The 18,025-nt window shown below is 46.9% G+C and overlaps 1 pseudogene; it reads left to right on the top strand.

The window, feature by feature from the left end:
• Window positions 1-3,619: 3,619 nt before the first annotated feature.
• On the top strand, window positions 3,620-3,781 carry LOC144135609 (U2 spliceosomal RNA; annotated as a pseudogene).
• The last annotated feature ends 14,244 nt before the right edge of the window (window positions 3,782-18,025 follow it).

The raw sequence follows: 18,025 nt of genomic DNA, 5'->3' as shown, positions 1-18,025 counted from the left end.
ATGTGCCAACTGGCCCAGCTCTCCTTGATATTATTTCTTAGATCTTTTAGTTTTGTTTGTGCGCAAGCCTTTTCACACGTTTTTAAAGCACAAATGCAATAAATACATCAGTAGCGCCCCTCGCGCCGCGCTCGGCTCGCAGGCCATGCATGGCACGCGGCGGCGGACAAGAAAGAGGAAGTTGGGCTAGGCAGCTGTTGACCTGCCGCGGTGGTTCAGTGGTTAGGGCGCTCGACTACTGATCCGGAGTTCCCGGGTTCGAACCCGACCGCGGCGGCTGCGTTTTTATGGAGGAAAAACGCCAAGGCGCCCGTGTGCTGTGCGATGTCAGTGCACGTTAAAGATCCCCAGGTGGTCGAAATTATTCCGGAGCCCTCCACTACGGCACCTCTTCTTCCTTTCTTCTTTCACTCCCTCCTTTATCCCTTCCCTTACGGCGCGGTTCAGGTGTCCAACGATATATGAGACAGATACTGCGCCATTTTCTTTCCCCCCAAATCAATTATTATTATTATTAGGCCGCCGCAGCGCGAGCAGCGCAGATAAACAGTTCGATCCTCAACGCTGTCGAAGCTGGTTCTTCTTCGCCTTAGCTTTGGCAGATTTGGTGACCCAGCTTCGAACACGCTACCCTATCTTCCTTCTTGGAACCCGCTGGCTCTTCCACCCTTTCTACCGGCGGCGACATGCCCAAGAACGCTCAGCCTCTCGGGGCTTCGGTGGCCGCGTTCCAGCCAGTCAGCCTGCCGCCATTTTGGCCCAATAGCCCCCGCGCCTGGCTCCTGTCGGTTGAGGCGCATTTCCAGCTGCGACGTATCACCAGCCAGGAGACCAAGTTCCTCCACCTCGTGTCGTCCTTGCTTCCTGACGTCGCTGAGGACTTAGTGGACGTCATCAGCTCGCTGGACTCAGCTCGACCCTTCGACACGTTGAAGGCGGCTATCATCGACCGCAAGACAGCGAAGTAGGCCATTACCACACCGTCCGGCCTCTTTTAGTATGTGCGGATGCCTTTTGGCTTGCGCTACGCCACGCAGACTTTTCAGCGAGCTATCAACGAGGTTACGCGAGGCCTAGAATTCGTGTTCGCTTAGATCGATGGTCTCCTCGTAGCAAGTTCATCCGGTTCTGAGCATGAATCTCATTTGCGCGCCCTCTTCCACCGACTGGATGTATATGGGCTCGTCATCAACCCGAACAAGTGCCTCTTTGGAGTAGCTACAACAGAGTTCCTCGGCCACCTTGTCACTCCACAGGGCATTCGGCCTCTCGACAACAAAATCAAAGCCATTCAATGTTTTCCCACCCCCACGTCACTCAAAAAGCTCAGAGTATTCTTGGGCTTCCTGAACTTCTATCGCCGCTTTCTCCCGAAGTGCGCCTCTTTCCTGAAGCCTTTGACTGATCTTTTGGCTACGAAAAAAAGGTTGGGCTGAGGCTTAGCTAAAGTGTTGAGCCTGGATATCTCGAAGCGAAAAGCTTCGTGATGATGCTCGTGGTTTAGCTTAAGGTTTTATACATAGGGTTACAATTTGGGTATACCTTTCTAGCTTTTCCAAAACGTGTTTTCTTAGGTATACAAAGCTTGTACATTCGTTATACAAGGCTATTAAAATCTCCAACTCCCACGCTACCACTTCTGGTTCTTCTCCTCCTTCCATGGCGAAAGGTCAGACGACGGAGGGAGCGCTCGTCGGCGACGATGGCTACGGCAGCAGCAGCCACCTGCGCTCCGCGTGACGTCACTCGGATTCACGGTCGGACGACGGAGTCAGCGCGTGGTGGCTACGACGGCTGCGGCAGCAGCGACCACCTGCGCTCCGCGTGACGTCAATCGGTTTCGCGTATGCGCAGCTGTGGCAAATGTGTAGTGTGGCTCGTGCGAAGCCCGGCGTTGACGAGCCTAATGAAGCTTTTCGCTTCAAAAAGATTTTGCTGCGCCACTTCAGTGGACTGAGGACGCTGCCGCTGCATTTGCTGCTGCCAAGAAGGCGCTCGCAGACGCCACTTTTCTCATACATACAGTTCTTGATGCCCCATTGCGCCTCGTCACCGATGCCTCGAGCATTGCCGTCGGCGCAGTTCTCGAGGAACACGTCTCTAGTTGGCAGCCACTCGTTTTTTTCTCCCAAAAGCTGAAGCCACCTGAGACAAAATACAGCCGCTTCGGTCGAGAATTGCTCGCTGTGTACCTCGGCATCAAGCACTTTCGCCACTTCCTGGAGGGCCGTGACTTTTACGTCATCATGGACCACAAGCCCCTGACGTTTGCCTTCCAAAGGAACCACAACACCCACACTGCACGCGAGATCCGCTAACTGTGTTTTATCTCTGGGTTTACAGTGGATCTCCGTCCCATCCATGGCCCGGAGAATGCTGCTGCTGATGCGCTTTCCGGTGTTAGTGCCATGGCGTCCGAATCACCAGTGGACATGGAGGAGCTAGCGGCTGCACAGCGCAATGATCCAGAGCTGCAACGTCTTCGCTCCTCATCCACATCACTGTCCTTCGTTGACTGTCTATTACCATTTTCCTCCCCATTCATTACGTGCGAGACATCCACTGGAGTCTCGCGCCCCTATGTACCTTTGGCTTTCCGTCGCACCATTTTTGAAAAACTGCACAGCCTGAGCCACCCTGGTATACGTGCTACGCAGAAGCTGGTCACATCTCGTTTTCTTTGGCTACGCATCAATGCCGACGTCCGCCACTAAGCACGAACCTGCCTTCACTGCAAGTGCGTCGAAGTTAACCGGCATACCGTCACGCCGGCCTCTCCTTTTTGCCTGACGCACGGTTTTCGCACGTTCATGTAGACATTGCCACCCGGTGGGTGGATGTCGTTAACGCACCCGCAGGTTACGCCAACGGCGACGAGAAAGCCAGGGATGGGCGCCTAACAGCTATCACTCTAAACGATTCATGAAAAGTTAGATAATGACTATCAGTAAGAAAATATGCAGAAAACGCTGCAAAATAGCTGGAAGCTTCAAATAAGATCAGTAATTATTCCATTAAAAACATAGAAGCGCGTCCACGGTACACTACTGGTCTGATATACACAACAATACCTTATTCGAGAATAAATTTCCGAGCTGTAACTTGTAAATCCACCACTGTGACTGGCTGTCGTTAATATTTTGAAAACATTGAAATTACAAAAAAGCAATCACATGGTTTTTTTCTCCCAAGAACCTCCTACAAGGAGCAACTGACCAAAGCGATGGTCAGACCTGTGGCCAGGTCAGGCCTCCATTGTAATCTGAACCTGGCAATGTTTAACGCTAGAACCTTATCTAGTAAGGCTAGGCGAGCAGTGCTGATCGAGGAACTAGCGGGTACTAAATGGGAAGTGGTAGGGCCTAGCGAGTTAGACGTAACGTTGAAGCGTGTACAGTGCTAAAGGGTGGGCACGTACTATGCTATCGTAGATTAACGCAGAGACGAGATATGGATGTGGGATTCTCATCAATCAGGATGTAGCTGGCAGCGTAGAGGAATTATATAGTGGTATCGAGAGGGGGCAGCTGTGGTAATTAGGCTTAACAAGAGGTGCAAACTGAAACTGAACGTGGTACACTCCTGCGCGCCTACATCTAGCTATGTGACTAGATTGTAGAAAGCTTCTATGAGGGCTACCTGGTTTGATATCTGCTAGGTCCCATTTGGACCCAAGATATTAAACTTATTTTTGAAAATGTGTCGGTGTGCTTGCAGCTTGCTTCACCTCCGCCTCAGGTTGGCCCGGTATTGCACCGCCTCCGGGATCGGCCTGGGTCATTATAGCGTGCGTCTTTTCTTTCACTCTTTGCAATCCTCTCTTTCAACTCTCCTACTTTCTACAGGTGGCAGCGATTGTAGCTCGGCTTGAGCCAGTGGGCAGGCCCGTGCATTTTCCTTTTCATTATTCCTGTCAACAACAGCAGCAGCAGCAAAGGTTCTATGAGGACGTCTAATCGGCAATGAGCAATGTAAAAGCACTCAACATTGTACTCAGATAGGGAAAAAGGAGGCTGGAGACCACGCAGCAGGCTACTATGGCATAAGCTCTAGGGATAGCAGGGGGAGTTATTAGTAGAGTTCGCAGATAGAAATAATTTACGGATCATGAACACCTTCTTCCGCAAATGAAAGAACAGAAAGTGAACGTAGGCAGCCCCAATGGCGACCTAAAAATCAAAATTACTAAAATTGAAAATGATTAGTGCCGCGGGACGGAGAGCGACAAGAGGCTATTATGCTAGGCTGCGAACCTCCGGATTAATGGTTTAATAAAACAAGGCGCCAAAACACCTGAAATAATAATAAATAATAATAATAATTGGTTTTTGGTGGAAAGGAAATGGCGCAGTATCTGTCTCATATATCGGCGGACACCTGAACCGCGCCGTAAGGAAAGGGATAAAGGAGGGAGTGAAAGAAGAAAGGAAGAGGTGCCGCAGTGGAGGGCTCCGGAATAATTTCGACCACCTGGGGATCTTTAACGTGCACTGACATCGCACAGCACACGGGCGCCTTAGCGTTTTTCCTCCATAAAAACGCAGCCGCCGCGGTCGGGTTCGAACCCGGGAACTCCGGATCAGTAGTCGAGCGCCCTAACCACTGAGCCACCGCGGCGGGGACACCTGAAAGCAGTACTAAGAGCCATTTAACATCTCCCAACTTCTCCCAGCTTATGGCGCTCGGCTGCTGACCCGAAAGACGCGAGTTCGATCCCGTCCGCGGTGGTCGAATTTCTGTGGAGGCGAAATTCTAGGGGCCCGTGTACTGTGCGATGTCAGTGCACGTTAAAGAACCCCAGGTGGTCGAAATTTCCGGAGCCCTTCTCTTCGGCGTCTCTCATAGCCTGAGTCGCTTCGGGACGTTAAAGCCCAAAAGCCAACGAAACCATTTCTCAGGTACCCAATAAAAGGGGAATTTTCCATATCTGTCGTACACCTGAGGTGTAATGTTCAAATATGGGAGAGGGGAATATATGCATAACATTTGACACATTCGAAAGGTGGTAGCTGATTTCAAGTTTTCGCCCTGTCCACAAGTCATTATACACCGGCTGCGAGTAATAAACTTGAAAGTCGTGATAATAAGGCTCTTTATTACACAATAGTTCAAAATTAAGAGAAAGGTGCATTACAGTGCTAAGAATATGGCTGAACGTAACAGAGAAATTACTGTGAAATGCAGTGGAAATCTGCTGCAGCGCAGAACTGAGAAATAATATGTAGTGCTTAATTCCATGGAATGCTGTAGCGCAGTTCCAGAAACTCGATAGGAGCGAGGTATTCGCAAACATTATTTGGTGATGTCGACTCGAGGACAGTTTGACAACAAAATAATCTCTACAGCCCAATTTGTGTAGAGGAGCATGGTAGGATAAAAAGTTTATTTGTTATGCCCTGCTCACGCTAAGAAATAACTACGTAAGGTAAGGTATTGTACCCTTTATTTGTGGGAAGCACTCCTGTCTTATTTAGTTATATCGTAACCAGGCGTGCACTGTAGACTGCATTCTTGCATTGTACGAAACAAATTCTTTCCCACCGAAAAGTATTTATCTGAAACGCTCAACTCCATTTCCTCGCAGATGTCTTCCTCGGAGTTGTAACTAAACCATCTCTTGGGTATGCCATTGTAAATGAAGGCATTATTCAGGCATGGCGAGTCCTCTGGGGAAAAACCAAAAAAAGCAAAATGATTATAGCGTCAAATTTATCCCATATAGTTTCATTTCGGCAAATATTACACGTTCCGAAATGATGAACGGCCATTTGTAGGCTGGAAAATGCATTTTTGCTTCTTGCCAAGTTTAGGTTTTCTCAAACGCCTTTTATAAGCGGAGTGCTAACATATTGCTTAGAGGAGGTCTTACGATTGCTCTGTGAGATAAGAGATAAGAAGGTTGGAGGCGAAATGCTAGAGTCCCGTGCACTGTGCGATGTCAGTGCAAGTTAAAGAACCCCAGGTGGTCAAACACGGCGTCCCTCATAGCCCGAGTCTCTTAAGGCGTTAAGTTACATAAAAATAAATCATAAAAAAGCGATGAGAAGCTTGCAAACGTCAATAAATTTTCGCAAAAGCTTAAAGTAAATTTTCCCCTCCTACTGCAAAGCGCTGTAGTGAGACAGAGCAAAAATAAATAGGGATATATGACAACTGTCAGTGTAAGAATGGAATTCTCCTCTTTTTGCAAGATAATAAGGATGATTCTTATAATTGTGAGCTTCCACTATCCTCGTACGTGCTGTGATCGATGTCGGATAACAATTTTTTCCCACAACTCCGCAATATGCCACTTCTTGTAGAACACCAAAAGTTAGAAAAGTTACACTAAGCCAAAGCTTGTAATAACCCGATTAGTGAGTACAATTATTCATTCTAATTGCGCATTATCACAATTCTGCGCCGACTTGAATCATCTGCCTTGCTTGTAATTGTTTGTAAGTCTTCAGTCATAGTATAAAATGTGTGGAACGGTGGTCCTCAGAAGTAAAGGCGTTAGTTAAGCGCAGTACATGTCTACTTCCTGTCCTTGTCCGTCAGTTGCCAGCGCAGCTTTTCCCAGAATGATTGTAACCAACTGTAACCCAGCAGCACACATTGTTCAGTACATAGAACTGCAGAGAAGTGGTTGCAGCAGTCATATTTACTCCTTTATGTCTAATTAGGGCGTTAGATGTATGTTTCTCCTTGCTGTAACTCAAAATAAGTGTTTCTTTCATAGCATTTCCGCCGCGGTGGCTCAGTGGCTTCGGCCTTGGGCTATTATATAACGGCTTGCGGTGCAATATGGTAACACTTCAATTAGTAACTGAATGCATACAAAGCTTACGTATTATTTAATTGTGATATTATTTCTACACCACAACCTATAGGGTTTTATTTGCCTACCAAATTCGGCACACAACGGTCCCCGGATGGGTGCCCTTTGTTGTCGGAGTATATATAGCGGGACGAATGTATACAGAAATGCGAATCTGGCCGGGGCTGCCGCGTTTCGATGGAGGCGATACGCGGCTGTATGCTGTGCAATTATCTACGTGAAGTGTACTTAACTATGTGTGTGATGTGTAAGCTCGGGGGTGAAGGCCTCGTCAAGATACATAGGAAAGTCCTTTTGCCTCACCTTTTGGACGTATTGCATATTTTATATTTAAGCAAGAAAAAAAAATTACAGAGAGTGTCCACTACATTCGAGTCATTGCGAAAGCACAGATTTGTCCTATGTAAAAGACGACGATGAGCCGGTAGTGCCGCGGAACGGCACTACCCGCTATTTTCATTCAGATTTCTTCAAGATCTCACAAAATTCGTGGTTTTCTTTTGCTCTCAGATTCCTCTCTATTTATGAGCCGCTGTAGATAAATCTGGAGGAGTTTTTTCCTGTTTGGATCTGCACCAAACCTTGGCCAATCCCCCAGCGTGGGTGTGTGCCATCGAAATTGAGGCAACAACAACCACAATAACAACGGAACACCCGCGCTTCTCGGACATATATACTCGGGTCGGGGTTACCGGATTAGTGCCACGTAGAAGACAACAATGAGCGGGCAGTGCCACCGGACGGAGGGCATGAACTCCTCGTACGTACGGCAAGAGAAGATTCTGCTAGGCTCTCAAGCTCCGGATTGTGGCTTTCACACTAATAAATTTAATTGACTTGAATAACAAACGCTTCCAGGCTTACCGTAGCATGTACGGAGGCATTCATCTCGTGTTTTAAATTCGTTTCCCTCAAATGGCAGACATTCCAGCGATTCGTATTCCTCGCACGTCTTTGAATTTTTATTGAAGCCGAAACGGTACTCGTAACCTCCTACGCACCCGGTCAGCCTTCTTCTTATAGGCTGCTTGCATACCCTTTTGTCGGCTGCAAAAATGTAAACAAATTACGGGTCATCACAGGATCAGTCGCTGAGCTGAACAAAAGCATTATATAGCAGTCTCATAATGTACAATGATTAACGGAGAGACGCCGCAGGCCAAAATGTTCTTATTGTTCGTTTAGAGCACAGTGCCCCCTAAAAATGAAATTTTATGTGTTATAAACGAATGCATGTAGCTACAGTAATCAAAATATGAACAATTGAAGCAGAAATTTGTCTTTTTCGGCGTATATTCCTGTGTAAAATATCCCTGTGTAAATATTCACTCGACTATTACGGAGTAGAACCAGCACAAGTTTTGCTTAGAATGCATTTAGGTAAAACCTCTTAGGTGGCGTACATTACAATTAGGCAGTAATCATTAATTGGCGTACATCCAAGCGAAGCCACTTAGCGAAAATTATAAGCTATGTAGGTTCCATAGCTTTTTTTAGTATCCACATGGCTGTGCTGAGGTGGATGCTAACGAATGGTTATTCCTTATTGACAGAATTACTTAATTGTTCAATCTAAAGACAAGCCTTTGCTGATGCTATTGTCTCATAGCCTGCAATGTCTTCCAGACAGAGTTCTTGTTTGTGCTATTTATTATTTGTGACGCAACAGCACATGAACTCATATTTGATGAATATGCCGTGCCTACTAAAATCAGTCTACTTTATTTCGGACTATGATTTAGTTTCGCTTTCCTCGTGGTCAATTTTTACTGCCCCTCACCCTTCTCCACGGGCAGGATTTGTTACTAAGCCGTTAATTGCGCTTGGGTAAACTGCCCTACTGATTATTTACCGTCAAAGTTTTCTTTCTCTTCTCTTTTCCAATCGCGTTGACCATTGAAAAGAGAAAAAGTTGGCCTTTCACAGTTCAGCAGAAAATCTTTGTCGAGCGTGGTACAGGATTAAGACAATGTTTATTCATGTTGTTTAAATCGCGAAATTCAACGACACCAAGAAGAAACGGTACATTTAAAAAAAAGTATCTATGCCCTCTTCCAGCCCTTCCTTAAAGGAGTTCGGCTACTGTAACAGGGTTGCTACATCTATTTATGGATACCTATGGCCCTTACGCAGAAGTGCAATTTTAGTGGCTCGGGCAGAGCGAGGAACATAATGCCTCGAACTGTGCTGTGAACCAAGTGTGAAACGTCTCCTGTAAGGGCATGCGATAATGCTATCAGTGAGCATCCCGCATTACGCAGCATGGCGTAAAAATTATTCACTTTTGGCAATTAGATGCGTGAGAACAGAAATGTGAGATCTCTCGCGCGGAGCATCTGCTGGCAGCGTCCCAAGCACTTGCTCCTTGCATTGAATCCCCAAATGCGTGGGCTTTCAGCTATCGGTTATGTGCAGTGTCTGAGAAACGTTTTGAAGTGCGTCCTACCGACGACGGAAAAGGTTGCCACAAGCGTGAGACTCGAGATGCGTGCAGGAGGTCGTCATGTGGTCATAGGTGCGCGCTCCCTCTGCCAAAGAAGAAGAAAGTCGCGCGAAGCACGTCCAGACGATGAATCAGCAATGCATCCCGGCCAATCCCCTGCCGCGGTTATGTGCCATTAAGTCTGAGGACATCATAATAATCATCATCATCATCACCACTTGTGATCATGGACTGACAGCAGCCGTGGTTTAACGGCTGATGTACAAGTTAGCATTTATTGCTGTAATACGGAAAGTTTAATGACCACCGAAAACTGGCTTTCCTGCTTTTTGTGCAGTCTCGATGTGTTTGTAGCAAGTAGCACCTCTTACACTTACAGCCCCTAGAACTATCTTGGGATACGATGCTCGATCATTAAGGGACTGAAGAGACTGGAAGGCAGCAGACCGTGTCAGGAACTAACGCGTTGTAGTCATACCCCAGCTGAAACAAAGAAAGGCGCGTGGGCATCACCTATGCAATTTCTAACGTGATGACTATCCAGCACACCTCCTAATCCCGAAATTTCTTTTTCTTTGTTGGCAAAGGTTCAGCAATAAGTCACTTGTGTTCGCGTAACAGTACATCTTGCTGGGCTTACTGGTGCAGCATTGTCTAACGAAATGCAAAATAACACAAACCACAGTGCGCCCATCCTATCCGTCTTTATGTGTGTTTTGTGTTAAATTAAGCGCTGTTTTTACCTTTAGTGTTTGCGCTTGCCTGATTGCCTTTCGTGTCGACGGTGCCTGCCGCCACCGCCACGCGTGCTATCTGATAAAGCGGCCGGGAAATCCGATCCCAATATTTCAGTCTTTGCAACACACATCATCATCAGCATCCCTCTAACTACGCCCACTGCGGGACAAAGGGGTATGCCATATTCCACAAATTTTGTATGTCTTTTCCCAGCTGCAGCCCCCTTATCTCCGCAAACTTCCTAATCTCATCCACCCACCTAACCATCTGCCGCCCCCTGGTACGCTTGTCTTCTCTTGGAATCCACTCTGTTACACTAAACGACCATCGGTCACCTTGCCTTTCAATTATACGCCATTGTCATGCTCACTGCTTCATAGGTACTTTAACTAGGATATCATTAACTCGCGTTTGTTCCCTCACAAATTCTGCTCTCTTCCGGTCTCTTAAGGCTACACCTATCGTTTTCTTTTCCATAGCATGCTCCGCTGTTCTCGGCTCAATTTCAAGTCTGTTTGCTTCCTTCCAAATTTCCGTCCCATATTGGCAAGATGCAACCATTGTATACTTTCTTCTTGAGAGTGCCTTCCAAGTGCACTCCGCCCATCCTTATTCTGCTAGTTATTTTATTGCTGTGGGCCGGGTCAGCATTTAATGCCTGCCCTAAGTAGAGGCATTCCCCGAACACCTCTCTCTATATATACCTATATCGAATAAATGCTTTTCACCACCGCCACCACCACCGTGACAGTTACCCACGCTTCGCTGCCAATCCTGAGCTGTTTTACCCTTGCACGACTGTTGAACGTTATTTTAGAGATATTCGTCTTAACTTTTAGCCCCAGCGTTCTACTTTACCTGTCTGGTTCTTTCATTGTGCAACAAAGATAACTCCACAGCACTACTCACTTTTGTATGATGCTGCCATCGCCAGGCTCGTGTCACCGTAAAAACTACAACCTGCGAGAGAACATTGTTATATAAAATTTCGTTGCCTGACTACTAAGTTTATGTTCCATATGCATTGATTCTATATTTTTGTATGAGGAATAAATTGTCATTTAATGGTGGTGTTATCATAATAATAAGATTTTAGCGCCGTGACGTATTGCACAAAAGAAAGAAGACAACACGGACGCTTCCGCATATCTGTAAATGAAGTGAAAGCGATCGACATATATACCCTCCCCAAACTCTTGCGCATGCGCGCGCGTACAAAGAAATCAAGCAAATGCAAGCAAAAGGTCTCATCATAGCCGGCGTGAAAGGAATTTTTTCTCAGCCTCATGTAGAAAATAGAAAAACAGATGTGTCACTGACAGTTTGAACCCGCATTTTTAAGTAGAAATCTTCCAAAGTTCCACGAGGTGTTTGTTGTCTGCCACTGCCTAGAATCCTCACATCAGTGTTCAATAAGTCGCGCACCCTCATTATTTTCAACAATTTTGCAGGTTCCCTAAGTCGGTATTTCACGCAACGCCCTGTCTGACCAATGCAGGATTTTCCGCAAGACAAGGAAATTTCGTAGACGACATTGGTGGCGGCGCACTTTATGAAACAACGCTGACCTTGAATCTTTTTCACATCTTAATGACATGACAGCGCACAAGCAAACACAGGCAGAAAGAAAGGGACAAGCGCTGACTGCTTGTGCGCTGCCATACCATTAAGATGCAAAACTAACTAGCCCGGTCGGCCGCTTTACTCTTTTTTACAGCAGCCTTTAGTCTCGCAAATTACGCGATGGCTTAGGTAACCCAACTTTCTGGGCGCATAGAACACCACCGGTACCTCAAACCGGTTAGCCACTTTTTAAGGCGAAAGCCTTTAATGGCTCATCGTTGTCCGTCCGTGCACGAAATCTGTCACACTGTAGCTGTCAATCAAACGACGTCAACTCGGTAAAAAAAATCAAATTAAAATAAACAATTAAAAATGAATTATAAAAATAAATAAAAGTAAAAATAAAAGTAAACATACATAACGAAATATTAAACAAAAACCAACAAAAAAATTAAATACATACAGGCGCCGTGAAAAAAAAAACCCGCTTTCTGGAGAGTAGTACCATGCTTTCGCATACTTTTCACGCTGTGTGCGGCTTTGTGGATGTATGGCATCACTATGGGCCTCTATTTACCCTCCGATTCATTCCTGCGTGTGCCAGCCGGTGCGGCGTTGTAACGCGAGAATTCCAGAGGAAATTGCAAACCGGGGTGTTTCCAAACCCTCAACGGTACAGTAAATGACATTCAGAAGTCCTTAGTCCTAGATGTACGCACTGAAATAGCATTGCAGATCTAGTCCACATGGTATAGACCTGCCCTCTCTGTAACGACCCGAATAGAAATGTACAATCCCGGGAGACCTTAATGCTCAACCACGAAGCAGAACAATAACGCAAAGTCATCGGTCTCGCTCTGACCGCCGCCGAGTCGCAAGGGATTCCGGCCGATGGTTAGGGGAACGAATGGGGGTATAGGCTATGTAGTCTTCTCCCCAGTCATTTTTGACTGGTGCGAATTAGTTATTTCTCTCTATCTCTCTTCCAAATAGAAATAAAAAAAACTTGTGGAGACACGGGAAATCTAACCCAGGTATGTCAGATTGCGAGGCGAGCGCACGCAGAACACTGCACGAAGGTGTTTTTTTTTTCGCATGGTATTTACTACATGAGGTTGCGTATGTGCGGAAAAGGGATATATACATCGCCTCAGTATCGATGGCAGATGCCGGGGCTATCAAAAATCTTTCCTGCCTTATTATTATTATTTTAATAAAACCACTTACTACTACTACAATTTCGATGGAGGCGACGAAGTCGTCCTCCATCGGAATTTGACCGCCGCGGCCGGGATCGAACCCGCGTCTTTCGGGTCAGCAGCCGAGCGACATAACCACTGAGCCACCACGGCAGCTTTTCATTGCAGTTTTACCGGTGGGGGGGGGGGGGGGGGGGGGAAGGGGGCATGCGTGCTCTGCTTTCCAGCCTACGCACGCCAGCAGCAAATAGCGCACTTCAAGTGCTGGACGCGCTACATCCAGTTCTTGCGGGTCTATAGTAGAAGGCATCATGGCTCCTTCGGACCTGTCTTTTCAAAAGAAAGTCAAGCAAGCTTTCATTTTCCAATGGAATGATAGTGGACTCCAGTCCGAGATTTCCGATTTACGGCGCTGCGTCTACGAGAATCACTGCCCCATTCTTGTGATTTGTGAACCGAAAATCCCGGCAATTTTGCGAATATCCGGTTGCGAGCCATTTGCATCACTCACGCACAACAGATCCAGCAAAGTCATCGTCTACATTCGACGCGAACTTACATATATGCAACATTAAGTTCCTTCGAACGAAGACAATCAGTACGTTCGCCTGACATTGAAGAGACGAGACCTGACGTTTACGCTACTGGCGGTGTACTTGGCGCCATCAAGTCGTTTCGACGCCAGAAGGTCTAGTGGTTTGATGGCAGCTACACCTGCTGCTCCGTGGGTTATTATGGGTGACTTCAATGCTAATCACACCTTGTGGGGAGGCGTTAGGATGGACGTTAGGGGAAGACAGCTTGTGTCCTTCGCCTCTGACCATTACCTCCAGTGTCTTAATGACGGGAGTCCGACCTATTTTCGAGGCGTGACTTGTAGCTGCTGCTTGGACTTGACTTTCGTTTCACAGTGCCTTATACCAACAGCGTCCGGTGGTTTTCGGATGTAGAAATCCATGGCAGTGACCATATCCCAACCTCTCTGATTATTACCGGCCATTCCACATTTTCCACAGCCACGTGTAGGCAGCGCATTGACTGGACAGTTTTTAAATTACTTATGGAGGCTGCTTGCATAGAGAGCTTCTCTACAGGTCTTGAGCAAAAAATTAAGGAGGCCATAGAACACGCCACCTGCCCCTTTAACTCTGCCGCTAACTACACCGATTTTGACTTCGAATTGCAGCGAATGCGATCACAACGACGCAGGGCAGAGCGCAGATACCGACGCAAAAGTCGCGCCTAGATCTAAGAGATGCTAGGCGCATACAGAAGAAGATTCAGCGCAGAATTCAGGCAATGAAATCACAACGCTGGAAGAAACTTTGCCAAACACTTGGTCCATGGAAGCCTTTGTCATGCGTTTGGAGTGTAATTCGGGATCTTCGCGCGTCCCCTCAACAGCGCTACCCATTCAAATCCGTCGCGCTCCACCAAAGGCGCAGTGTGGTTGAGGTAGCCGAAGATTTCTGCGCAAGAATAACAGGCCCTCCGGATCCAGGCGCAACACTGCACTGCAGCAATGTTCCACCCTTATGGGATTCTCGGATGGATGTACTACTCTCCATGGAAGATCTTGATGCTGCGCTGGCTTGTTGTAGAAGGTCATCATCACCAGGGCTTGATGGTGTGACGTACTCCGCACTTGACAATCTTGGCCAAGAATCTCGACGGGCTCTTTTGGACACTTATAACAAGTCATGGACTGCTGGCATAGTTCCTCATGATTGGAAGACCAGTCGTCTGGTTCCACTTCTTAAACCGTGGAAATCACCGCTCGACCGTTCATCATACCGTCCAATCCCACTCGCCAGCTGCGTCGGCAAAGTCATGGAAAGAATGCTGCTCACACGCGTGGATTGGTACTTGGAGCGATATCAGATTTATCCAACCTTCATATATGGGTTCTGACGGGGCCGCTCTTCTATCGACAACGTGGTTGATCTTGTAACGTCGGTGCAACACAGCAAAAGTTTGAAAAGATTGACCGTGACATTGTTTTTGGATATCAAGGGCGCGTACGACAACGTAACGCATCAGGCCATTTTGGGCGCAATGGAAGCTGCTGAGATCGGAGGCCGCACGTTCAGCTGGATACGCAGCTATTTATCAGAGAGGTCGTTTTTTGTCCTGACTGCGGACGGACCAACGTCCTTACACCGAAATTTGCGCGGAGTCCCTCAGGGTGGAGTGCTGAGCCCAGTTCTCTTCAACCTTGTTCTCATCGGCCTGGTCGACGTATTGCCACAATCTGCTCAGATCTCGGTATATGCAGACATCTGTATTTGGGCATCAGGGGTGACCCGTCCTCAAGTTCGTGCAAGACATCAAAAGGCGGCATCATTATTCACATCTTATCTTCGCTTCCAGAGCCTGAACATTTCGACCGAAAAGTGTTCACTTGTGGCATTCACACGCAAAATAATGTCACGTTACGCCATTCGCATCAATGGCGAAACCATTCCCTATGAGAGACGCCACATATTCCTTGGTGTTGTCATCGACAGTAACCTCTCGTGGGGTCCACATTACTACGACATGAGAAAGAGACTAATTGCGATTGTCCACGTCCTCTCATTCCTCGGGGGAAAGTCCTGGGGCGCATCAGTGCGCTCGATGCTACAACTGTACCGTTCCCTATTTCTGGGCTACATGCGGTACAGTCTTCCGATATTCAGTTCCATTAGAAAAACAAATATCAAGACTTTTCAAAGTGTGCAAGCGCAAGCTCTCGGTATCTGCCTTGGACTGCCTAAATGTGCATCAACAGCAGCAACTGTTCTTGTTACCCGGGAACATCCTGTTACTACATACATTGCTGTTGACACCATGAGAACACATATTCGGCACCTCACACGGGTTCCCTGTCATCACCTCGCAACACTCCCAATAATTAGGCCGCGTACTGCATTCGCCAAAGTCATTGAAACCCATCGCGCATATCTTCCATCGGAGTTCACCCCTGCGTCAAGACCGTGCTCACCCTTATGGAGTCTTCACGAACCTCGGGTTCACCTCTATATTCCTGGCATTACGAAGAAAGCCGGTGTATCACTGCCCGCTCTCAAACAACTGACATTGAATCACCGCATTCTTACCACAGTCACCGCATATATGTTTACACAGACGGATCAGTTCATTCGACCTATCCAACACCTATAACTGGTGCGGAACTCACAGCCTTACGGGCTGCGGTTGAGTTCATCAGTCAAGAACCTCCACATGACTGGACGGTTTTCACCGACTCTAAAGCAGCCCTTCAAGACCTGCAAGCTGCGCTACGCCGCTTGCCTGCCTGCCTGCCTGCCTGCCTGCCCGCCTGCCTGCCTGCCTGCCTGCCTGCCTGGGACGTCTAGTTACCGAGCACGCGAGGCACAGGAAAGCCTAGCTCAACGTGGCTGGTAGGACGGAGTGTAAATTATGGCAAATCGTGTTTCTCGTGCGATATCGGGCACTTCGTTGAACGTGGTCTTAGAAGTGCAGTCAACATACGTGCCACATTACTGTTTAGTTAACACTTTCCTTACCGCGCAATAGGCCATCGGTCATATATGACCGACGTGTTGAACCTCCGGCGAAAATTCAAGAAGGCACTCCTCAACAAGCTTCGCCATCTAGTTTGCTTCTAAAGCACAATTTCGTTGGATTCAGTTTTATTTTTTTGTTCATTTTCTAACGCTAACAGGTGACGTGAAAAATGAAACTGACCGGACACAGTCCGCCGGTCGCCAATCTTCGCGTCCATTTCGCCGCCATTTTGCTCCTCAAAGGGGAAAGGCTACACTGAGCACTTTTGTTGGTTCGTATGCTCTTTTTTTATGAGCGTTAGCTTTTAATCATGACGTTTCCCCATTTCTTGGGGTCTGCTACCACCTCCCTTGTGCGTGAAATTTCCGAGGAATTCAAAATGGCTGCCCCATAGTAAATCGATACAGCAACCCAAATGGTGATTGATTGGTGACGTCATTAGTATGTCGAATTGACAACTGATTGGTGAGGTCACTGATTTCGTAACGTCGTAATTAGCTAGTCACGTGACTGAATTTAATCGTTTATAACTCTAATTAATTAGGTGACCATAAAAGAAATTATACATTTAGAATCCTCCAGATGAGTAGAACATGTTAGACACCAATATTAACCAACGAAGTCAATATTTAGTTATGGTAAGGCTTATGTTTAATTGCTTATCATTAATTAACCGACAACGTCATGATCAAACTATTGCCATATTCGTAACGGGCTGGATGACTAGAACATGTTAGACACCAATATCGCCTTATTAGGCTAATATTTAGTTACGGTTAGGCTTAACATGACGGCCGTGACGTCAGCACTCGGCAGCTCAGAATTTCATACCTCATGGCGACTGGGCACCTACCGCCTTGAGGTCAGAAAAATGGCCCTCGAAAGAGTCGAAACACTTTTTCGGCACAAATTGGTCAAAAATATCTGACCTCAAGGCGGTAGGCGCCCGCTCACCGTGAGGTATGGAACAGTAGCCGATTCACGTGGTCATGCATCGCATGGACGATAGATGACGCTAACAAAGAGCTAACGCTCGTTACTTCAATGTCTTCCAGGCGGTGGCAAAATATTTATTTTAGAGCGTTAGTGGTGAATTAGACAACTATTCGGAATGGTCGGATTTCAATTTCGATTGTGTGACTGTCTCAGAAGCCTGAGACACCAGCGCGTGCTCGCACATTTTTCGTTGTACCGTTCCCGTTGTATTTTGTGTAGTTCGCTCGATTTGTAGAGGGTGAGAGTGGTTTTATTTGGTGATTTAGGGTCTTTGGAACATACTGGCAAGATATTTTACCAAATGCGCCAGCAGATTTATTATGATGATGTCAAGGAAGGACACGCGCGATTTTCTGCGCTATAAGCGATCTGTCATATATGATAGACGTTTTCAACTGCCGCCACAACTAGAGTCGGTGCTCCTGAACTAGCTTCGCAACCTACATTGCTTCTATAACACCCTCTCTTTGGCTTCATTTTTTTTTCATTTTTTATAGCGAGCAAGCTACGTGAAAAATGAAACTTTGAGCGGACACAAAACACCGAACGGCGATCATGGCGTCTGTTGCGCCGCGAGCTACTGGAAGGTGAAAAGCTACACATATTTCGCCGAAAGAAGACGCCTCTATCGTGGCAACTCTGTGACTTGTCAAAAAAAAAAAAAACCCTTATTTTTTTGCGGCCCGCCTTGTACCTCGCGTTAAGGTACCTTATTGCACATGCTCTCTATGTTTGTAT

Source organism: Amblyomma americanum, chromosome 5, assembly GCF_052857255.1.
Source record: "Amblyomma americanum isolate KBUSLIRL-KWMA chromosome 5, ASM5285725v1, whole genome shotgun sequence".
NCBI classification, from domain to species: Eukaryota; Metazoa; Arthropoda; class Arachnida; order Ixodida; family Ixodidae; genus Amblyomma; species Amblyomma americanum.
This window is presented reverse-complemented; position numbering and strand designations above follow the sequence as displayed.